Below are 25084 nucleotides of genomic sequence, written 5' to 3'. Positions count from 1 at the left end.
GCCCATGGTGATAAAGGAAATATCCTCACATAATAACTAAAGAGAAGCTTTCTGAGAAACTGCATTGCCATGTGTGAATGCAACTCACAGAGTTACACGTTTCTCTTCAGTGATCAGTTTGTTAGCACAGTTTTCTGGAGATCTGCAATTAGATACTTCATAGCGCAATGAACATTACAGTGACAAAGGAAATATCCACAGATGAAAACTAGAAAGAAGCTTTCTTAGGAAACTTCTTGGTGATGTCGAATTCATCTCACAGAGTTACACTTATGTTTCGTGGAGCAGTCCATTAACACTGTCTTTGAGGAATCTGAGAAGGGCTTCTTTGGATCACATTGAGGCCTACGCTGATAAAGGAAATTTCATCCGTTCAAAACGTGAAAGAAGCTTTCTGAGAAACTTCTTTCTGATCTGTGAGTTCATCTCACAGAGTTACAACCTCTGCCTCAAGAAGCAGTTTGCTAACACTCTTTTCGTGGAATCTGCAAAGTGATATTTGGGAGCCTATTGGGGCCCATGGTGATAAAGGAAATATCCTCACATAATAACTAAAGAGAAGCTTTCTGAGAAACTGCATTGCCATGTGTGAATGCAACTCACAGAGTTACACGTTTCTCTTCAGTGATCAGTTTGTTAGCACAGTTTTCTGGAAATCTGCAATTAGATACTTCATAGCGCAATGAACATTACAGTGACAAAGGAAATATCCACAGATGAAAACTAGAAAGAAGCTTTCTTAGAAACTTCTTGGTGATGTGTGAATTCATCTCACAGAGTTACACTTATGTTTCGTGGAGCAGTCCATTAACACTGTCTTTGGGGAAACTGAGAAGGGCTTCTTTGGATCACATTGAGGCCTACGCTGATAAAGGAAATTTCATCCGTTCAAAACGTGAAAGAAGCTTTCTGAGAAACTTCTTTCTGATCTGTGAGTTCATCTCACAGAGTTACAACCTCTGCCTCAAGAAGCAGTTTGCTAACACTCTTTTCGTGGAATCTGCAAAGTGATATTTGGGAGCCTATTGGGGCCCATGGTGATAAAGGAAATATCCTCACATAATAACTAAAGAGAAGCTTTCTGAGAAACTGCATTGCCATGTGTGAATGCAACTCACAGAGTTACACGTTTCTCTTCAGTGATCAGTTTGTTAGCACAGTTTTCTGGAAATCTGCAATTAGATACTTCATAGCGCAATGAACATTACAGTGACAAAGGAAATATCCACAGATGAAAACTAGAAAGAAGCTTTCTTAGAAACTTCTTGGTGATGTGTGAATTCATCTCACAGAGTTACACTTATGTTTCGTGGAGCAGTCCATTAACACTGTCTTTGGGGAAACTGAGAAGGGCTTCTTTGGATCACATTGAGGCCTACGCTGATAAAGGAAATTTCATCCGTTCAAAACGTGAAAGAAGCTTTCTGAGAAACTTCTTTCTGATCTGTGAGTTCATCTCACAGAGTTACAACCTCTGCCTCAAGAAGCAGGTTGCTAACACTCTTTTCGTGAAATCTGCAAAGTGATATTTGGGAGCCTATTGGGGCCCATGGTGATAAAGGAAATATCCTCACATAATAACTAAAGAGAAGCTTTCTGAGAAACTGCATTGCCATGTGTGAATGCAACTCACAGAGTTACACGTTTCTCTTCAGTGATCAGTCTGTTAGCACAGTTTTCTGGAAATCTGCAATTAGATACTTCATAGCGCAATGAACATTACAGTGACAAAGGAAATATCCACAGATGAAAACTAGAAAGAAGCTTTCTTAGAAACTTCTTGGTGATGTATGAATTCATCTCACAGAGTTACACTTATGTTTCGTGGAGCAGTCCATTAACACTGTCTTTGGGTAAACTGAGAAGGGCTTCTTTGGATCACATTGTGGCCTACGCTGATAAAGGAAATTTCATCCGTTCAAAACGTGAAAGAAGCTTTCTGAGAAACTTCTTTCTGATCTGTGAGTTCATCTCACAGAGTTACAACCTCTGCCTCAAGAAGCAGTTTGCTAACACTCTTTTCGTGGAATCTGCAAAGTGATATTTGGGAGCCTATTGGGGCCCATGATGATAAAGGAAATATCCTCACATAATAACTAAAGAGAAGCTTTCTGAGAAACTGCATTGCCATGTGTGAATGCAACTCACAGAGTTACACGTTTCTCTTCAGTGATCAGTTTGTTAGCACAGTTTTCTGGAAATCTGCAATTAGATACTTCATAGCGCAATGAACATTACAGTGACAAAGGAAATATCCACAGATGAAAACTAGAAAGAAGCTTTCTTAGAAACTTCTTGGTGATGTGTGAATTCATCTCACAGAGTTACACTTATGTTTCGTGGAGCAGTCCATTAACACTGTCTGTGGGGAACTGAGAAGGGCTTCTTTGGATCACATTGATGCCTACGCTGATAAAGGAAATTTCATCCGTTCAAAACGTGAAAGAAGCTTTCTGAGAAACTTCTTTCTGATCTGTGAGTTCATCTCACAGAGTTACAACCTCTGCCTCAAGAAGCAGTTTGCTAACACTCTTTTCGTGGAATCTGCAAAGTGATATTTGGGAGCCTATTGGGGCCCATGGTGATAAAGGAAATATCCTCACATAATAACTAAAGAGAAGCTTTCTGAGAAACTGCATTGCCATGTGTGAATGCAACTCACAGAGGTTACACGTTTCTCTTCAGTGATCAGTTTGTTAGCACAGTTTTCTGGAAATCTGCAATTAGATACTTCATAGCGCAATGAACATTACAGTGACAAAGGAAATATCCACAGATGAAAACTCGAAAGAAGCTTTCTTAGAAACTTCTTGGTGATGTCCGAATTCATCTCACAGAGTTACACTTATGTTTCGTGGAGCAGTCCATTAACACTGTCTTTGAGGAATCTGAGAAGGGCTTCTTTGGATCACATTGAGGCCTACGCTGATAAAGGAAATTTCATCCGTTCAAAACGTGAAAGAAGCTTTCTGAGAAACTTCTTTCTGATCTGTGAGTTCATCTCACAGAGTTACAACCTCTGCCTCAAGAAGCAGTTTGCTAACACTCTTTTCGTGGAATCTGCAAAGTGATATTTGGGAGCCTATTGGGGCCCATTGGTGATAAAGGAATTATCCTCACATAATAACTAAAGAGAAGCTTTCTGAGAAACTGCATTGCCATGTGTGAATGCAACTCACAGAGTTACACGTTTCTCTTCAGTGATCAGTTTGTTAGCACAGTTTTATGGAAATCTGCAATTAGATACTTCATAGCGCAATGAACATTACAGTGACAAAGGAAATATCCACAGATGAAAACTAGAAAGAAGCTTTCTTAGAAACTTCTTCGTGATGTGTGAATTCATCTCACAGAGTTACACTTATGTTTCGTGGAGCAGTCCATTAACACTGTCTTTGTGGAATCTGAGAAGGGCTTCTTTGGTTCACATTGAGGCCTACGCTGATAAAGGAAATTTCATCCGTTCTAAACGTGAAAGAAGCTTTCGGAGAAACTTCTTTCTGATCTGTGAGTTCATCTCACAGAGTTACAACCTCTGCCTCAAGAAGCAGTTTGCTAACACTCTTTTCGTGGAATCTGCAAAGTGATATTTGGGAGCCTATTGGGGCCCATGATGATAAAGGATATATCCTCACATAATAACTAAAGAGAAGCTTTCTGAGAAACTGCATTGCCATGTGTGAATGCAACTCACAGAGTTACACGTTTCTCTTCAGTGATCAGTTTGTTAGCACAGTTTTCTGGAAATCTACAATTAGATACTTCATAGCGCAATGAACATTACAGTGACAAAGGAAATATCCACAGATGAAAACTAGAAAGAAGCTTTCTTAGAAACTTCTTGGTGATGTGTGAATTCATCTAACAGAGTTACACTTATGTTTCGTGGAGCAGTCCATTAACACTGTCTTTGAGGAATCTGAGAAGGGCTTCTTTGGATCACATTGATGGCCTACGCTGATAAAGGAAATTTCATCCGTTCAAAACGTGAAAGAAGCTTTCTGAGAAACTTCTTTCTGATCTGTGAGTTCATCTCACAGAGTTACAACCTCTGCCTCAAGAAGCAGTTTGCTAACACTCTTTTCGTGGAATCTGCAATAGTGATATTTGGGAGCCTATTGGGGCCCATGGTGATAAAGGAAATATCCTCACATAATAACTAAAGAGAAGCTTTCTGAGAAACTGCATTGCCATGTGTGAATGCAACTCACAGAAGTTACACGTTTCTCTTCAGTGATCAGTTTGTTAGCACAGTTTTCTGGAAATCTGCAATTAGATACTTCATAGCGCAATGAACATTACAGTGACAAAGGAAATATCCACAGATGAAAACTAGAAAGAAGCTTTCTTAGAAACTTCTTGGTGGATGTGTGAATTCATCTCACAGAGTTACACTTATGTTTCGTGGAGCAGTCCATTAACACTGTCTTTGAGGAATCTGAGAAGGGCTTCTTTGGATCACATTGAGGCCTACGCTGATAAAGGAAATTTCATCCGTTCAAAACGTGAAAGAAGCTTTCTGAGAAACTTCTTTCTGATCTGTGAGTTCATCTCACAGAGTTACAACCTCTGCCTCAAGAAGCAGTTTGCTAACACTCTTTTCGTGGAATCTGCAATATGATATTTGGGAGCCTATAGGGGCCCATGGTGATAAAGGAAATATCCTCACATAATAACTAAAGAGAAGCTTTCTGAGAATCTGCATTGCCATGTGTGAATGCAACTCACAGAATTACACGTTTCTCTTCAGTGATCAGTTTGTTAGCACAGTTTTCTGGAAATCTGCAATTAGATACTTCATAGCGCAATGAACATTACAGTGACAAAGGAAATATCCACAGATGAAAACTAGAAAGAAGCTTTCTTAGAAACTTCTTGGTGATGTGCGAATTCATCTCACAGAGTTACACTTATGTTTCGTGGAGCAGTCCATTAACACTGTCTTTGGGCAACTGAGAAGGGCTTCTTTGGATCACATTGATGCCTACGCTGATAAAGGAAATTTCATCCGTTCAAAACGTGAAAGAAGCTTTCTGAGAAACTTCTTTCTGATCTGTGAGTTCATCTCACAGAGTTACAACCTCTGCCTCAAGAAGCAGGTTGCTAACACTCTTTTCGTGGAATCTGCAAAGTGATATTTGGGAGCCTATTGGGGCCCATGGTGATAAAGGAAATATCCTCACATAATAACTAAAGGGAAGCTTTCTGAGAAACTGCATTGCCATGTGTGAATGCAACTCACAGAGTTACACGTTTCTCTTCAATGATCAGTTTGTTAGCACAGTTTTCTGGAAATCTACAATTAGATACTTCATAGCGCAATGAACATTACAGTGACAAAGGAAATATCCACAGATGAAAACTAGAAAGAAGCTTTCTTAGAAACTTCTTGGTGGTGTGTGAATTCATCTAACAGAGTTACACTTATGTTTCGTGGAGCAGTCCATTAACACTGTCTTTGAGGAATCTGAGAAGGGCTTCTTTGGATCACATTGTGGCCTACGCTGATAAAGGAAATTTCATCCGCTCAAAACGTGAAAGAAGCTTTCTGAGAAACTTCTTTCCGATCTGTGAGTTCATCTCACAGAATTACAACCTCTGCCTCAAGAAGCAGTTTGCTAACACTCTTTTCGTGGAATCTGCAAAGTGATATTTGGGAGCCTTTTGGGGACCATGGTGATAATGGAAATATCCTCACATAATAACTAAAGAGAAGCTTTCTGAGAAACTGCTTTGCCATGTGTGAATGCAACTCACAGAGTTACACGTTTCTCTTCAGTGATCAGTTTGTTAGCACAGTTTTCTGGAGATCTGCAATTAGATACTTCATAGCGCAATGAACATTACAGTGACAAAGGAAATATCCACAGATGAAAACTCGAAAGAAGCTTTCTTTGAAACTTCTTGGTGATGTGTGAATTCATCTCACAGAGTTACACTTATGTTTCGTGGAGCAGTCCATTAACACTGTCTTTGGGGAAACTGAGAAGGGCTTCTTTGAATCTCATTGAGGCCTATGCTGATAAAGGAAATTTCATCCGTTCAAAACGTGAGAGAAGCTTTCTGAGAAACTTCTTTCTGATCTGTGAGTTCATCTCACAGAGTTACAACCTCTGCCTCAAGAAGTAGTTTGCTAACACTCTTTTCGTGAAATCTGCAAAGTGATATTTGGGAGCCTATTGGGGCCCATGGTGATAAAGGAAATATCCTCACATAATAACTAAAGAGAAGCTTTCTGAGAAACTGCATTGCCATGTGTGAATGCAACTCACAGAGTTACACGTTTCTCTTCAGTGATCAGTTTGTTAGCACAGTTTTCTGGAAATCTGCAATTAGATACTTCATAGCGCAATGAACATTACAGTGACAAAGGAAATATCCACAGATGAAAACTAGAAAGAAGCTTTCTTAGAAACTTCTTGGTGGTGTGTGAATTCATCTAACAGAGTTACACTTATGTTTCGTGGAGCAGTCCATTAACACTGTCTTTGTGGAATCTGAGAAGGGCTTCTTTGGATCACATTGAGGCCTACGCTGATAAAGGAAATTTCATCCGTTCTAAACGTGAAAGAAGCTTTCGGAGAAACTTCTTTCTGATCTGTGAGTTCATCTCACAGAGTTACAACCTCTGCCTCAAGAAGCAGTTTGCTAACACTCTTTTCGTGGAATCTGCAATATGATATTTGGGAGCCTATAGGGGCCCATGGTGATAAAGGAAATATCCTCACATAATAACTAAAGAGAAGCTTTCTGAGAAACTGCATTGCCATGTGTGAATGCATCTCACAGAGTTACACGTTTCTCTTCAGTGATCAGTTTGTTAGCACACTTTTCTGGAAATCTGCAATTAGATACTTCATAGCGCAATGAACATTACAGCGACAAAGGAAATATCCACAGATGAAAACTAGAAAGAAGCTTTCTTAGAAACTTCTTGGTGATGTGTGAATTCATCTCACAGAGTTACACTTATGTTTCGTGGAGCAGTCCATTAACACTGTCTTTGAGGAATCTGAGAAGGGCTTCTTTGGATCACATTGTGGCCTACGCTGATAAAGGAAATTTCATCCGTTCAAAACGTGAAAGAAGCTTTCTGAGAAACTTCTTTCTGATCTGTGAGTTCATCTCACAGAGTTACAACCTCTGCCTCAAGAAGTAGTTTGCTAACACTCTTTTCGTGAAATCTGCAAAGTGATATTTGGGAGCCTATTGGGGCCCATGGTGATAAAGGAAATATCCTCACATAATAACTAAAGAGAAGCTTTCTGAGAAACTGCATTGCCATGTGTGAATGCAACTCACAGAGTTACACGTTTCTCTTCAGTGATCAGTTTGTTAGCACAGTTTTCTGGAAATCTGCAATTAGATACTTCATAGCGCAATGAACATTACAGCTGACAAAGAAATATCCACAGATGAAAACTGGAAAAGATTTCTTAGAAACTACTTGGTGATGTGTGAATTCATCTCACAGAGTTACACTTATGTTTCGTGGAGCAGTCCATTAACACTGTCTTTGGGAAACTGAGAAGGGCTTCTTTGGATCACATTGAGGCCTACGCTGATAAAGGAAATTTCATCCGTTCAAAACGTGAAAGAAGCTTTCTGAGAAAATTCTTTCTGATCTGTGAGTTCATCTCACAGAGTTACAACCTCTGCCTCAAGAAGCAGTTTGCTAACACTCTTTTCAGTGGAATCTGCAAAGTGATATTTGGAGCCTATTGGGGCCCATGTTGATAAAGGAAATATCCTCACATAATAACTAAAGAGAAGCTTTCTGAGAAACTGCATTGCCATGTGTGAATGCAACTCACAGAGTTACACGTTTCTCTTCAGTGATCAGTTTGTTAGCACAGTTTTCTGGAAATCTGCAATTAGATACTTCATAGCGCAATGAACATTACAGTGACAAAGGAAATATCCACAGATGAAAACTAGAAAGAAGCTTTCTTAGAAACTTCTTGGTGATGTGTGAATTCATCTCACAGAGTTACACTTATGTTTCGTGGAGCAGTCCATTAACACTGTGTTTCCGGAAACTTAGAAGGGCTTCTTTGGATCACATTGAGGCCTACGCTGATAAAGGAAATTTCATCCGTTCAAAACGTGAAAGAAGCTTTCTGAGAAACTTCTTTCTGATCTGTGAGTTCATCTCACAGAGTTACAACCTCTGCCTCAAGAAGCAGTTTGCTAACACTCTTTTCGTGGAATCTGCAAAGTGATATTTGGGAGCCTATTGGGGCCCATGATGATAAAGGAAATATCCTCACATAATAACTAAAGAGAAGCTTTCTGAGAAACTGCATTGCCATGTGTGAATGCAACTCACAGAGTTACACGTTTCTCTTCAGTGATCAGTCTGTTAGCACAGTTTTCTGGAAATCTGCAATTAGATACTTCATAGCGCAATGAACATTACAGTGACAAAGGAAATATCCACAGATGAAAACTAGAAAGAATCTTTCTTAAAAACTTCTTGGTGGTGTGTGAATTCATCTAACAGAGTTACACTTATGTTTCGTGGAGCAGTCCATTAACACTGTCTTTGAGGAATCTGAGAAGGGCTTCTTTGGATCACATTGTGGCCTACGCTGATAAAGGAAATTTCATCCGTTCAAAACGTGAAAGAAGCTTTCTGAGAAACTTCTTTCTGATCTGTGAGTTCATCTCACAGAGTTACAACCTCTGCCTCAAGAAGCAGTTTGCTAACACTCTTTTCGTGGAATCTGCAAAGTGATATTTGGGAGCCTATTGGGGCCCATGGTGATAAAGGAAATATCCTCACATAATAACTAAAGAGAAGCTTTCTGAGAAACTGCATTGCCATGTGTGAATGCAACTCACAGAGTTACACGTTTCTCTTCAATGATCAGTTTGTTAGCACAGTTTTCTGGAAATCTACAATTAGATACTTCATAGCGCAATGAACATTACAGTGACAAAGGAAATATCCACAGATGAAAACTAGAAAGAAGCTTTCTTAGAAACTTCTTGGTGATGTGTGAATTCATCTCACAGAGTTACACTTATGTTTCAGTGGAGCAGTCCATTAACACTGTCTTTGGGGAAACTGAGAAGGCTTCTTTGGATCACATTGAGGCCTACGCTGATAAAGGAAATTTCATCCGTTCAAAACGTGAAAGAAGCTTTCTGAGAAACTTCTTTCTGATCTGTGAGTTCATCTCACAGAGTTACAACCTCTGCCTCAAGAAGCAGTTTGCTAACACTCTTTTCGTGGAATCTGCAAAGTGATATTTGGGAGCCTATTGGGGCCCATGGTGATAAAGGAAATATCCTCACATAATAACTAAAGAGAAGCTTTCTGAGAAACTGCATTTGCCATGTGTGAATGCAACTCACAGAGTTACACGTTTCTCTTCAGTGATCAGTTTGTTAGCACAGTTTTCTGGAGATCTGCAATTAGATACTTCATAGCGCAATGAACATTACAGTGACAAAGGAAATATCCACAGATGAAAACTAGAAAGAAGCTTTCTTAGAAACTTCTTGGTGATGTGTGAATTCATCTCACAGAGTTACACTTATGTTTCGTGGAGCAGTCCATTAACACTGTGTTTGGGGAAACTGAGAAGGGCTTCTTTGGATCACATTGAGGCCTACGCTGATAAAGGAAATTTCATCCGTTCAAAACGTGAAAGAAGCTTTCTGAGAAACTTCTTTCTGATCTGTGAGTTCATCTCACAGAGTTACAACCTCTGCCTCAAGAAGCAGTTTGCTAACACTCTTTTCGTGGAATCTGCAAAGTGATATTTGGGAGCCTATTGGGGCCCATGGTGATAAAGGAAATATCCTCACATAATAACTAAAGAGAAGCTTTCTGAGAAACTGCATTGCCATGTGTGAATGCAACTCACAGAGTTACACGTTTCTCTTCAGTGATCAGTCTGTTAGCACAGTTTTCTGGAAATCTGCAATTAGATACTTCATAGCGCAATGAACATTACAGTGACAAAGGAAATATCCACAGATGAAAACTAGAAAGAAGCTTTCTTAGAAACTTCTTGGTGATGTGTGAATTCATCTCACAGAGTTACACTTATGTTTCGTGGAGCAGTCCATTAACACTGTCTTTGGGAAACTGAGAAGGGCTTCTTTGGATCACATTGAGGCCTACGCTGATAAAGGAAATTTCATCCGTTCAAAACGTGAAAGAAGCTTTCTGAGAAACTTCTTTCTGATCTGTGAGTTCATCTCACAGAGTTACAACCTCTGCCTCAAGAAGCAGTTTGCTAACACTCTTTTCGTGGAATCTGCAAAGTGATATTTGGGAGCCTATAGGGGCCCATGGTGATAAAGGAAATATCCTCATATAATAACTAAAGAGAAGCTTTCTGAGAAACTGCATTGCCATGTGTGAATGCAACTCACAGAGTTACACGTTTCTCTTCAGTGATCAGTTTGTTAGCACAGTTTTCTGGAAATCTGCAATTAGATAATTCATAGCGCAATGAACATTACAGTGACAAAGGAAATATCCACAGATGAAAACTAGAAAGAAGCGTTCTTAGAAACTTCTTGGTGATGTGTGAATTCATCTCACAGAGTTACACTTATGTTTCGTGGAGCAGTCCATTAACACTGTCTTTGAGGAATCTGAGAAGGGCTTCTTTGGATCACATTGAGGCCTACGCTGATAAAGGAAATTTCATCCGTTCAAAATCGTGAAAGAAGCTTTCTGAGAAACTTCTTTCTGATCTGTGAGTTCATCTCACAGAGTTACAACCTCTGCCTCAAGAAGCAGTTTGCTAACACTCTTATCGTTGAATCTGCAAAGTGATATTTGGGAGCCTATTGGGGCCCATGGTGATAAAGGAAATATCCTCACATAATAACTAAAGAGAAGCTTTCTGAGAAACTGCATTGCCATGTGTGAATGCAACTCACAGAGTTACACGTTTCTCTTCAGTGATCAGTTTGTTAGCACAGTTTTCTGGAGATCTGCAATTAGATACTTCATAGCGCAATGAACATTACAGTGACAAAGGAAATATCCACAGATGAAAACTAGAAAGAAGCTTTCTTAGAAACTTCTTGGTGATGTGTGAATTCATCTCAATGAGTTACACTTATGTTTCATGGAGCAGTCCATTAACACTGTCTTTGGGTAAACTGAGAAGGGCTTCTTTGGATCACATTGAGGCCTACGCTGATAAAGGAAATTTCATCCGTTCAAAACGTGAAAGAAGCTTTCTGAGAAACTTCTTTCTGATCTGTGAGTTCATCTCACAGAGTTACAACCTCTGCCTCAAGAAGCAGTTTGCTAACACTCTTTTCGTGGAATCTGCAAAGTGATATTTGGGAGCCTATAGGGGCCCATGCTGATAAAGGAAATATCCTCACATAATAACTAAAGAGAAGCTTTCTGAGAAACTGCATTGTCATGTGTGAATGCAACTCACAGAGTTACACGTTTCTCTTCAGTGATCAGTTTGTTAGCACAGTTTTCTGGAGATCTGCAATTAGATACTTCATAGCGCAATGAACATTACAGTGACAAAGGAAATATCCACAGATGAAAACTAGAAAGAAGCTTTCTTAGAAACTTCTTGGTGATGTGTGAATTCATCTCACAGAGTTACACTTATGTTTCGTGGAGCAGTACATTAACACTGTCTTTGGGGAAACTGAGAAGGGCTTCTTTGGATCACATTGAGGCCTACGCTGATAAAGGAAATTTCATCCGTTCAAAACGTGAAAGACGCTTTCTGAGAATCTTCTTTCTGATCTGTGAGTTCATCTCACAGAGTTACAACCTCTGCCTCAAGAAGCAGTTTGCTAACACTCTTTTCGTGGAATCTGCAAAGTGATATTTGGGAGCCTATTGGGGCCCATGGTGATAAAGGAAATATCCTCACATAATAACTAAAGAGAAGCTTTCTGAGAAACTGCATTGCCATGTGTGAATGCAACTCACAGAGTTACACGTTTCTCTTCAGTGATCAGTTTGTTAGCACAGTTTTCTGGAAATCTGCAATTAGATACTTCATAGCGCAATGAACATTACAGTGACAAAGGAAATATCCACAGATGAAAACTAGAAAGAAGCTTTCTTAGAAACTTCTTGGTGATGTGTGAATTCATCTCACAGAGTTACACTTATGTTTCGTGGAGCAGTCCATTAACACTGTCTTTGGGGAAACTGAGAAGGGCTTCTTTGGATCACATTGAGGCCTACGCTGATAAAGGAAATTTCATCCGTTCAAAACGTGAAAGAAGCTTTCTGAGAAACTTCTTTCTGATCTGTGAGTTCATCTCACAGAGTTACAACCTCTGCCTCAAGAAGCAGTTTGCTAACACTCTTTTCGTGGAATCTGCAAAGTGATATTTGGGAGCCTATTGGGGCCCATGGTGATAAAGGAAATATCCTCACATAATAACTAAAGAGAAGCTTTCTGAGAAACTGCATTGCCATGTGTGAATGCAACTCACAGAGTTACACGTTTCTCTTCAGTGATCAGTTTGTTAGCACAGTTTTCTGGAAATCTGCAATTAGATACTTCATAGCGCAATGAACATTACAGTGACAAAGGAAATATCCACAGATGAAAACTAGAAAGAAGCTTCTTAGAAACTTCTTGGTGATGTGTGAATTCATCTCACAGAGTTACACTTATGTTTCGTGGAGCAGTCCATTAACACTGTCTTTGAGGAAATCTGAGAAGGGCTTCTTTGGATCACATTGAGGCCTACGCTGATAAAGGAAATTTCATCCGTTCAAACGTGAAAGAAGCTTTCTGAGAAACTTCTTTCTGATCTGTGAGTTCATCTCACAGAGTTACAACCTCTGCCTCAAGAAGCAGTTTGCTAACACTCTTTTCGTGGAATCTGCAAAGTGATATTTGGGAGCCTATTGGGGCCCATGGTGATAAAGGAAATATCCTCACATAATAACTAAAGAGAAGCTTTCTGAGAAACTGCATTGCCATGTGTGAATGCAACTCACAGAGTTACACGTTTCTCTTCAGTGATCAGTTTGTTAGCACAGTTTTCTGGAGATCTGCAATTAGATACTTCATAGCGCAATGAACATTACAGTGACAAAGGAAATATCCACAGATGAAAACTGGAAAGAAGCTTTCTTAGAAACTTCTTGGTGATGTGTGAATTCAGTCTCATAGGAGTTACACTTATGTTTCATGGAGCAGTCCATTAACACTGTCTTTGGGTAAACTGAGAAAGGCTTCTTTGGATCCATTGAGGCCTACGCTGATAAAGGATATTTCATCCGTTCAAAACGTGAAAGAAGCTTTCTGAGAAACTTCTTTCTGATCTGTGAGTTCATCTCACAGAGTTACAACCTCTGCCTCAAGAAGCAGTTTGCTAACACTCTTTTCGTGGAATCTGCAAAGTGATATTTGGCAGCCTATAGGGGCCCATGCCGATAAAGGAAATATCCTCACACAATAACTAAAAAGAAGCTTTCTGAGAAACTGCTTTGTCATGTGTGAATGCAACTCGCAGAGTTACACGTTTCTCTTCAGTGATCAGTTTGTTAGCACAGTTTTCTGGAGATCTGCAATTAGATACTTCATAGCGCAATGAACATTACAGTGACAAAGGAAATATCCACAGATGAAAACTAGAAAAAAGCTTTCTTAGAAACTTCTTGGTGATGTGTGAATTCGTCTCATAGAGTTACACTTATGTTTCATGGAGCAGTCCATTAACACTGTGTTTGGGGAAACTGAGAAGGGCTTCTTTGGATCACATTGAGGCCTACGCTGATAAAGGAAATTTCATCCGTTCAAAACGTGAAAGACGCTTTCTGAGAATCTTCTTTCTGATCTGTGAGTTCATCTCACAGAGTTACAACCTCTGCCTCAAGAAGCAGTTTGCTAACACTCTTTTCGTGGAATCTGCAAAGTGATATTTGGGAGCCTATTGGGGCCCATGGTGATAAAGGAAATATCCTCACATAATAACTAAAGAGAAGCTTTCTGAGAAACTGCATTGCCATGTGTGAATGCAAATCACAGAGTTACACGTTTCTCTTCAGTGATCAGTCTGTTAGCACAGTTTTCTGGAAATCTGCAATTAGATACTTCCTAGCGCAAAGAACATTACAGTGACAAAGGAAATATCCACAGATGAAAACTAGAAAGAAGCTTTCTTAGAAACTTCTTGGTGATGTATGAATTCATCTCACAGAGTTACACTTATGTTTCGTGGAGCAGTCCATTAACACTGTCTTTGGTGAAACTGAGAAGGGCTTCTTTGGATCACATTGAGGCCTACACTGATAAAGGAAATTTCATCCGTTCAAAACGTGAAAGAAGCTTTCTGAGAAACTTCTTTCTGATCTGTGAGTTCATCTCACAGAGTTACAACCTCTGCCTCAAGAAGCAGTTTGCGAACACTCTTTTCGTGGAATCTGCAAAGTGATATTTGGGAGCCTATAGGGGCCCATGGTGATAAAGGAAATATCCTCATATAATAACTAAAGAGAAGCTTTCTGAGAAACTGCATTGCCATGTGTGAATGCAACTCACAGAGTTACACGTTTCTCTTCAGTGATCAGTTTGTTAGCACAGTTTTCTGGAAATCTGCAATTAGATAATTCATAGCGCAATGAACATTACAGTGACAAAGGAAATATCCACAGATGAAAACTAGAAAGAAGCTTCCTTAGAAACTTCTTGGTGATGTGTGAATTCATCTCACAGAGTTACACTTATGTTTCGTGGAGCAGTCCATTAACACTGTCTTTGAGGAAATCTGAGAAGGGCTTCTTTGGATCACATTGAGGCCTACGCTGATAAAGGAAATTTCATCCGTTCAAAACGTGAAAGAAGCTTTCTGAGAAACTTCTTTCTGATCTGTGAGTTCATCTCACAGAGTTACAACCTCTGCCTCAAGAAGCAGTTGCTAACACTCTTTTCGTGGAATCTGCAAAGTGATATTTGGGAGCCTATTGGGGCCCATGGTGATAAAGGAAATATCCTCACATAATAACTAAAGAGAAGCTTCTGAGAAACTGCATTGCCATGTGTGAATGCAACTCACAGAGTTACACGTTTCTCTTCAGTGATCAGTTTGTTAGCACAGTTTTCTGGAGAATCTGCAATTAGATACTTCATAGCGCAATGAACATTACAGTGACAAAGGAAATATCCACAGATGAAAACTAGAAGAAGCTTTCTTAGAAACTTCTTGGTGATGTGTGAATTCGATCTCACTAGAGTTACACTTATGTTTCAGTGGAGCAGTCCATTAACACTGTCTTTGGGGAAACTGAGAAGGCTTCTTTGGATCACATTGAGGCCTACGCTGATAAAGGAATTTCATCCGTTCAAAACGTGAAAGAAGCTTTCTGAGAAACTTCTTTCTGATCTGTGAGTTCATCTCACAGAGTTACAACCTCTGCCTCAAGAAGCAGTTTGCTAACACTCTTTTCGTGGAATCTGCAAAGTGATATTTGGGCAGCCTATAGGGGCCCATGCTGATAAAGGAAATATCCTCACATAATAACTAAAGAGAAGCTTTCTGAGAAACTGCATTGTCATGTGTGAATGCAACTCCAGAGTTACACGTTTCTCTTCAGTGATCAGTTTGTTAGCACAGTTTTCTGGAAATCTGCAATTAGATACTTCATAGCGCAATGAACATTACAGTGACAAAGGAATATCCACAGATGAAAACTAGAAAGAAGCTTTCTTAGAAACTTCTTGGTGATGTGTGAATTCATCTCACAGAGTTACACTTATGTTTCGTGGAGCAGTCCATTAACACTGTCTTTGGGGAAACTGAGAAGGGCTTCTTTGGATCACATTGAGGCCTACGCTGATAAAGGAAATTTCATCCGTTCAAAACGTGAAAGAAGCTTTCTGAGAAACTTCTTTCTGATCTGTGAGTTCATCTCACAGAGTTACAACCTCTGCCTCAAGAAGCAGGTTGCTAACACTCTTTTCGTGAATCTGCAAAGTGATATTTGGGAGCCTATTGGGGCCCATGGTGATAAAGGAAATATCCTCACATAATAACTAAAGAGAAGCTTTCTGAGAAACTGCATTGCCATGTGTGAATGCAACTCACAGAGTTACACGTTTCTCTTCAGTGATCAGTTTGTTAGCACAGTTTTCTGGAAATCTGCAATTAGATACTTCATAGCGCAATGAACATTACAGTGACAAAGGAAATATCCACAGATGAAAACTAGAAAGAAGCTTTCTTAGAAACTTCTTGGTGATGTGTGAATTCATCTCACAGAGTTACACTTATGTTTCGTGGAGCAGTCCATTAACACTGTCTTTGGGGAAACTGAGAAGGGCTTCTTTGGATCACATTGAGGCCTACGCTGATAAAGGAAATTTCATCCGTTCAAAAACGTGAAAGAAGCTTTCTGAGAAACTTCTTTCTGATCTGTGAGTTCATCTCACAGAGTTACAACCTCTGCCTCAAGAAGCAGGTTTGCTAACACTCTTTTCGTGGAATCTGTAAAGTGATATTTGGGAGCCTATTGGGGCCCATGGTGATAAAGGAAATATCCTCACATAATAACTAAAGAGAAGCTTTCTGAGAAACTGCATTTGCCATGTGTGAATGCAACTCACAGAGTTACACGTTTCTCTTCAGTGATCAGTTTGTTAGCACAGTTTTCTGGAGATCTGCAATTAGATACTTCATAGCGCAATGAACATTACAGTGACAAAGGAAATATCCACAGATGAAAACTAGAAAGAAGCTTTCTTAGGAAACTTCTTGGTGATGGTCCGAATTCATCTCACAGAGTTACTACTTATGTTTCGTGGGAGCAGTCCATTAACACTGTCTTTGAGGAATCTGAGAAGGGCTTCTTTGGATCACATTGAGGCCTACGCTGATAAAGGAAATTTCATCCGTTCAAAACGTGAAAGAAGCTTTCTGAGAAACTTCTTTCTGATCTGTGAGTTCATCTCACAGAGTTACAAACCTCTGCCTCAAGAAGCAGTTTTGCTAACACTCTTTTCGTGGAATCTGCAATATGATATTTGGGTGCCTATTGGGGCCCATGGTGATAAAGGAAATATCCTCACATAAGTACTAAAGAGAAGCTTTCTGAGAAAACTGCATTGCCATGTGTGAATGCAACTCACAGAGTTACACGTTTCTCTTCAGTGATCAGTTGTTAGCAAAGTTTTCTGGAAATTGCAATTAGATACTTCATAGCGCAATGAACATTACAGTGACTAAGGAAATATCCACAGATGAAACTAGAAGAAGCTTTCTTAGCAAACTTCTTGGTGATGTGTGAATTCACTTCACAGAGTTACACTTTATGTTTCGTGGAGCAGTCCATTTAACACTGTCTTCGGGGAAACTGAGAAGGGTTTCTTTGTATCACATTGATGCCTACGCTGATAAAGGAAATTTCATCCGTTCAAAAACGTGAAAGAAGCTTTCTGAGAAACTTCTTTCCTGATCTGTGAGTTCATCTCACAGAGTAAAACCTCTGCCTCAAGAAGCAGTTTGCTAACACTCTTTTCGTGGAATCTGCAAAGTGATATTTGGGAGCCTATTGGGGCCCATGGATGATAAAGGAAATATCCTCACATAATAACTAAAGAGAAGCTTTCTGAGAACTGCATTGCCATGTGTGAATCAACTCACAGAGTTACCACGTTCTCTTCAGTGATCAGTCTGTTAGCACAGTTTTCTGGAAACTCTGCAATTAGATACTTCATAGCGCAATGAACATTACAGTGACAAAGGAAATATCCACAGATGAAAACTAGAAAGAAGCTTTCTTAGAAACTTCTTGGTGATGTGTGAATTCATCTCACAGAGTTACACTTATAGTTTCGTGGAGCAGTCCATTAACACTGTCTTCGGGGAAACTGAGGAAGGGCTTCTTTGGATCACATTGAGGCCTACGCTGATAAGGGAAATTTCATCCGTTCAAAACGTGAAAGAAGCTTTCTGAGAAACTTCTTTCTGATCTGTGAGTTCATCTCACAGAGTTACAACCTCTGCCTCAAGAAGCAGGTTGCTAACACTCTTTTTCGTGAAATCTGCAAAGTGATATTTGGGAGCCTATTGGGGCCCATGGTGATAAAGGAAATATCCTCACATAATAACTAAAGAGAAGCTTTCTGAGAAATTGCATTGCCATGTGTGAATGCAACTCACAGAGTTCCACGTTTCTCTTCAGTGATCAGTTTGTTAGCACAGTTTTCTGGAAATCTGCAATTAGATACTTCATAGCGCAATGAACATTACAGTGACAAAGGAAATATCCACAGATGAAAACTAGAAAGAAGCTTTCTTAGAAACTTCTTGGTGATGTGTGAATTCATCTCACAGAGTTACACTTATGTTTCGTGGAGCAGTCCATTAACACTGTCTTTGGGAAACTGGAGAAGGCTTCTTTGGATCACATTGAGGCCTCCGCTGATAAAGGAAATTTCATCCGTTCAAAACGTGAAAGAAGCTTTCTGAGAAATTCTTTCTGATCGTGAGTTCATCTCACAGATTACAAACCTCTGCCTCAAGAAGCAGTTTGCTAACACTCTTTTCGTGAATCTGCAAAGTGATTATTGGGAGCCTATAGGGGCCCATGGTGATAAGGAAATATCCTCACATAATAACTAAAGAGAAGCTTTCTGAGAACTGCTTGCCCATGTGTGAATGCAACTCAGCAGAGTTACACGTTTCTCTTCAGTGATCAGTTTGTTAGCACAGTTTTCTGGAAATCTGCAATTAGATACTTCATAGCGCAATGAACATTACAGTGACAAAGGAAATATCCACAGATGAAAACTAGAAAGAAGCTTTCTTAGAAACTTCTTGGTGATGTGTGAATTCATCTCACAGAGTTACACTTATGTTTCGTGGAGCAGTCCATTAACACTGTCTTGAGGAAATCTGAGAAGGGCTTCTTTGGATCACATTGAGGCCTACGCTGATAAAGGAATTTCATCCGTTCAAAACGTGAAAGAAGCTTTCTGAGAAACTTCTTTCTGATCTGTGAGTTCATCTCACAGAGTTACAACCTCTGCCTCAAGAAGCAGTTTGCTAACACTCTTTTCGTGGAATCTGCAATAGTGATATTTGGGATGCCTATTGGGGCCCATGGTGATAAAGGAATATCCTCACATAATAACTAAAGAGAAGCTTTCTGAGAAACTGCATTGCCATGTGTGAATGCAACTCACAGAGTTACACGTTTCTCTTCAGTGATCAGTTTGTTAGCAAAGGTTTTTTCTGGAAATTTGCAATTAGATACTTCATAGCGCAATGAACATTACAGTGACAAGAAAATATCCACAGATGAAACTAGAAAGAAAGCTTTCTTACAAATTTCTTGGTGATGTGTGAATTCATCTTCACAGAGTTAACACTTATGTTTCGTGGAGCAGTCCATTACACTGTCTTCGGGAAACTGAGAAGTTCTTTCTTTGTATCTCATTGAGGCCTAACTGATAAAGGAAATTTCATCCTTCAAACGTGAAAGAAGCTTTCTGAGAAACTTCTTTCTGATCTGTGATTCATCTCACAGAGTTACAACCTCTGCCTCAAGAAGCAGTTTGCTAACACCTCTTTCCGTGGAATCTGCAAAGTGATATTTTTGGAGCCTATTGGGGCCCATGTGATAAGGAAATATCCTCACATAATACTAAAGAGAAGCTTTCTGAGAAACTGCATTGCCATGTGTGAATGCAACTCACAGAGTTACACGTTTCTCTTCAGTGATCAGTTTGTTAGCACAGTTTTCTGGAAATCTGCAATTAGATACTTCATAGCGCAATGAACATTACAGTGACAAAGGAAATATCCACAGATGAAAACTAGAAGAAAGCTTTCTTAGAACTTCTTGGTGATGTGTGAATTCATCTCACAGAGTTACACTTATGTTTCGTGGAGCAGTCCATTAACACTGTCTTCGGGAAACTGAGGAAGGGCTTCTTTGGATCACATTGAGGCCTACGCTGATAAGGGAAATTTCATCCGTTCAAAACGTGAAAGAAGCTTTCTGAGAAACTTCTTTCTGATCTGTGAGTTCATCTCACAGAGTTACAAACCTCTGCCTCAAGAAGCAGTTTGCTAACACTCTTTTCGTGGAATCTGCAAAGTGATATTTGGGAGCCTATTGGGGCCCATGGTGATAAAGGAAATATCCTCACATAATAACTAAAGAGAAGCTTTTCTGAGAAACTGCATTGCCATGTGTGAATGCAACTCACAGAGTTACACGTTTCTCTCAGTGATCAGTCTGTTAGCACAGTTTTCTGGAAATCTGCAATTAGATACTTCATAGCGCAATGAACATTACAGTGACAAAGGAAATATCCACAGATGAAAACTAGAAAGAAGCTTTCTTAGAAACTTCTTGGTGATGTGTGAATTCATCTCACAGAGTTACACTTATGTTTCGTGGAGCAGTCCATTAACACTGTCTTTGAGGAAATCTGAGAAGGGCTTCTTTGGATCACATTGAGGCCTACGCTGATAAGGAAATTTCATCCGTTCAAAACGTGAAAGAAGCTTTCTGAGAAACTTCTTTCTGATCTGTGAGTTCATCTCACAGAGTTACAACCTCTGCCTCAAGAAGCAGTTTGCTAACACTCTTTTCGTGGAATCTGCAAAGTGATATTTGGGAGCCTATTGGGGCCCATGGTGATAAAGGAAATATCCTCACATAATAACTAAAGAGAAGCTTTCTGAGAAACTGCATTGCCATGTGTGAATGCAACTCACAGAGTTACACGTTTCTCTTCAGTGATCAGTTTGTTAGCACAGTTTTCTGGAAATCTGCAATTAGATACTTCATATGCGCAATGAACATTACAGTGACAAAGGAAATATCCACAGATGAAAACTAGAAAGAAGCTTTCTTAGAAACTTCTTGGTGATGTGTGAATTCATCTCACAGAGTTACACTTATGTTTCGTGGAGCAGTCCATTAACACTGTCTTTGGGGAACTGAGAAGGGCTTCTCTTGGATCACATTGAGGCCTACGCTGATAAAGGAAATTTCATCCGTTCAAAACGTGAAAGAAGCTTTCTGAGAAACTTCTTTCTGATCTGTGAGTTCATCTCACAGAGTTACACACCTCTGCCTCAAGAAGCAGTTTGCTAACACTCTTTCGTGGAATCTGCAAAGTGATATTTGGGAGCCTATTGGGGGCCCATGGTGATAAAGGAAATATCCTCACATAATAACTAACGAGAAGCTTTCTGAGAAACTGCATTGCCATGTGTGAATGCAACTCACAGAGGTTACACGTTTCTCTTCAGTGATCAGTTTGTTAGCACAGTTTTCTGGAAATCTGCAATTAGATACTTCATAGCGCAATGAACATTACAGTGACAAAGGAAATATCCACAGATGAAAACTAGAAAGAAGCTTTCTTAGAAACTTCTTGGTGATGTGTGAATTCATCTCACAGAGTTACACTTATGTTTCGTGGAGCAGTCCATTAACACTGTCTTTGAGGAATCTGAGAAGGGCTTCTTTGGATCACATTGAGGCCTACGCTGATAAAGGAAATTTCATCCGTTCAAAACGTGAAAGAAGCTTTCTGAGAAACTTCTTTCTGATCTGTGAGTTCATCTCACAGAGTTACAACCTCTGCCTCAAGAAGCAGTTTGCTAACACTCCTTTCGTGGAATCTGCAAAGTGATATTTGGGAGCCTATTGGGGCCCATGTTGATAAAGGAAATATCCTCACATAATAACTAAAGAGAAGCTTCTGAGAAACTGCATTTGCCATGTGTGAATGCAACTCACAGAGTTACACGTTTCTCTTCAGTGATCAGTTGTTAGCACAGTTTTCTGGAAATCTGCAATTAGATACTTCATAGCGCAATGAACATTACAGTGACAAGGAAATAATCCACAGATGAAAACTAGAAAGAAGCTTTCTTAGAAACTTCTTGGTGATGTGTGAATTCATCTCACAGAGTTACACTTATGTTCGTGGAGCAGTCCATTAACACTGTCTTTGAGGAATCTGAGAAGGGCTTCTTTGGATCACATTGAGGCCTACGCTGATAAAGGAAATTTCATCCGTTCAAAACGTGAAAGAAGCTTTCTGAGAAACTTCTTTCTGATCTGTGAGTTCATCTCACAGAGTTACAACCTCTGCCTCAAGAAGCAGTTTGCTAACACTCTTTTCGTGGAATCTGCAAAGTGATATTTGGGAGCCTATTGGGGCCCATGGTGCTAAGGAAATATCCTCACATAATAACTAAAGAGAAGCTTTCTGAGAAACTGCATTGCCAGGTGTGAATGCAACTCACAGAGTTACACGTTTCTCTTCAGTGATCAGTTTGTTAGCACAGTTTTCTGGAAATCTGCAATTAGATACTTCATAGCGCAATGAACATTACAGTGACAAAGGAAATATCCACAGATGAAAACTAGAAAGAAGCTTTCTTAGAAACTTCTTGGTGATGTGTGAATTCATCTCACAGAGTTACACTTATGTTTCGTGGAGCAGTCCATTAACACTGTCTTTGAGGAATCTGAGAGGGCTTCTTTGGATCACATTGAGGCCTACGCTGATAAAGGAAATTTCATCCGTTCAAAACGTGAAAGAAGCTTTCTGAGAAACTTCTTTCTGATCTGTGAGTTCATCTCACAGAGTTACAAACCTCTGCCTCAAGAAGCAGTTTGCTAACACTCTTTTCGTGGAATCTGCAAAGTGATATTTGGGAGCCTATTGGGGCCCATGGTGATAAAGGAAATATCCTCACATAATAACTAAAGAGAGCTTTCTGAGAAACTGCATTGCCATGTGTGAATGCAACTCACAGAGTTACACGTTTCTCTTCAGTGATCAGTTTGTTAGCACAGTTTTTCTGGAAATCTGCAATTAGATACTTCATAGCGCAATGAACATTACAGTGACAAAGGAAATATCCACAGATGAAAACTAGAAAGAAGCTTTCTTAGAAACTTCTTGGTGATGTGTGAATTCATCTCACAGAGTTACACTTATGTTTCGTGGAGCAGTCCATTAACACTGTCTTTGAGGAATCTGAGAAGGGCTTCTTTGGATCACATTGAGGCCTACGCTGATAAAGGAAATTTCATCCGTTCAAAAACGTGAAAGAAGCTTTCTGAGAAACTTCTTTCTGATCTGTGAGTTCATCTCACAGAGTTACAACCTCTGCCTCAAGAAGCAGTTTGCTAACACTCTTTTCGTGAATCTGCAATATGATATTTGGGAGCCTATTGGGGCCCATGGTGATAAAGGAAATATCCTCACATAATAACTAAAGAGAAGCTTTCTGAGAAACTGCATTGCCATGTGTGAATGCAACTCACAGAGTTACACGTTTCTCTTCAGTGATCAGTTTGTTAGCACAGTTTTCTGGAAATCTGCAATTAGATACTTCATAGCGCAATGAACATTACAGTGACAAAGGAAATATCCACAGATGAAAACTAGAAAGAAGCTTTCTTAGAAACTTCTTGGTGATGTGTGAATTCATCTCACAGAGTTACACTTATGTTTCGTGGAGCAGTCCATTAACACTGTCTTTGGGAACTGAGAAGGGCTTCTTTGGATCACATTGAGGCCTACGCTGATAAAGGAAATTTCATCCGTTCAAAACGTGAAAGAAGCTTTCTGAGAAACTTCTTTCTGATCTGTGAGTTCATCTCACAGAGTTACAAACCTCTGCCTCAAGAAGCAGTTTGCTAACACTCTTTTCGTGGAATCTGCAAAGTGATATTGGGAGCCTATTGGGGCCCATGGTGATAAAGGAAATATCCTCACATAATAACTAAAGAGAAGCTTTCTGAGAAACTGCATTGCCATGTGTGAATGCAACTCACAGAGTTACACGTTTCTCTTCAGTGATCAGTTTGTTAGCACAGTTTTCTGGAAATCTGCAATTAGATACTTCATAGCGCAATGAACATTACAGTGACAAAGGAAATATCCACAGATGAAAACTAGAAAGAAGCTTTCTTAGAAACTTCTTGGTGATGTGTGAATTCATCTCACAGAGTTACACTTATGTTTCGTGGAGCAGTCCATTAACACTGTCTTTGAGGAAATCTGAGAAGGGCTTCTTGGATCACATTGAGGCCTACGCTGATAAAGGAAATTTCATCCGTTCAAAACGTGAAGAGAAGCTTTCTGAGAAACTTCTTTCTGATCTGTGAGTTCATCTCACAGAGTTACAACCTCTGCCTCAAGAAGCAGTTTGCTAACACTCTTTTCGTGGAATCTGCAAAGTGATATTTGGGAGCCTATTGGGGCCCATGGTGATAAAGGAAATATCCTCACATAATAACTAAAGAGAAGCTTTCTGAGAAACTGCATTGCCATGTGTGAATGCAACTCACAGAGTTACACGTTTCTCTTCAGTGATCAGTTTGTTAGCACAGTTTTCTGGAAATCTGCAATTAGATACTTCATAGCGCAATGAACATTACAGTGACAAAGGAAATATCCACAGATGAAAACTAGAAAGAAGCTTTCTTAGAAACTTCTTGGTGATGTGTGAATTCATCTCACAGAGTTACACTTATGTTTCGTGGAGCAGTCCATTAACACTGTCTTTGAGGAATCTGAGAAGGGCTTCTTTGGATCACATTGAGGCCTACGCTGTTAAAGGAAATTTCATTCGTTCAAAACGTGAAAGAAGATTTCAGAGAAACTTCTTTCTGATCTGTGAGTTCATCTCACAGAGTTACAACCTCTGCCTCAAGAAGCAGTTTGCTAACACTCTTTTCGTGGAATCTGCAAAGTGATATTTGGGAGCCTATTGGGGCCCATGGTGATAAAGGAAATATCCTCACATAATAACTAAAGAGAAGCTTTCTGAGAAACTGCATTGCCATGTGTGAATGCAACTCACAGAGTTACACGTTTCTCTTCAGTGATCAGTTTGTTAGCACAGTTTTCTGGAAATCTGCAATTAGATACTTCATAGCGCAATGAACATTACAGTGACAAAGGAAATATCCACAGATGAAAACTAGAAAGAAGCTTTCTTAGAAACTTCTTGGTGATGTGTGAATTCATCTCACAGAGTTACACTTATGTTTCGTGGAGCAGTCCATTAACACTGTCTTTGAGGAATCTGAGAAGGGCTTCTTTGGATCACATTGAGGCCTACGCTGATAAAG

This window comes from Rhinopithecus roxellana, chromosome 10 (assembly GCF_007565055.1).
Source record: "Rhinopithecus roxellana isolate Shanxi Qingling chromosome 10, ASM756505v1, whole genome shotgun sequence".
In the NCBI taxonomy this organism is placed as follows: domain Eukaryota; kingdom Metazoa; phylum Chordata; class Mammalia; order Primates; family Cercopithecidae; genus Rhinopithecus; species Rhinopithecus roxellana.
This window is presented reverse-complemented; position numbering follows the sequence as displayed.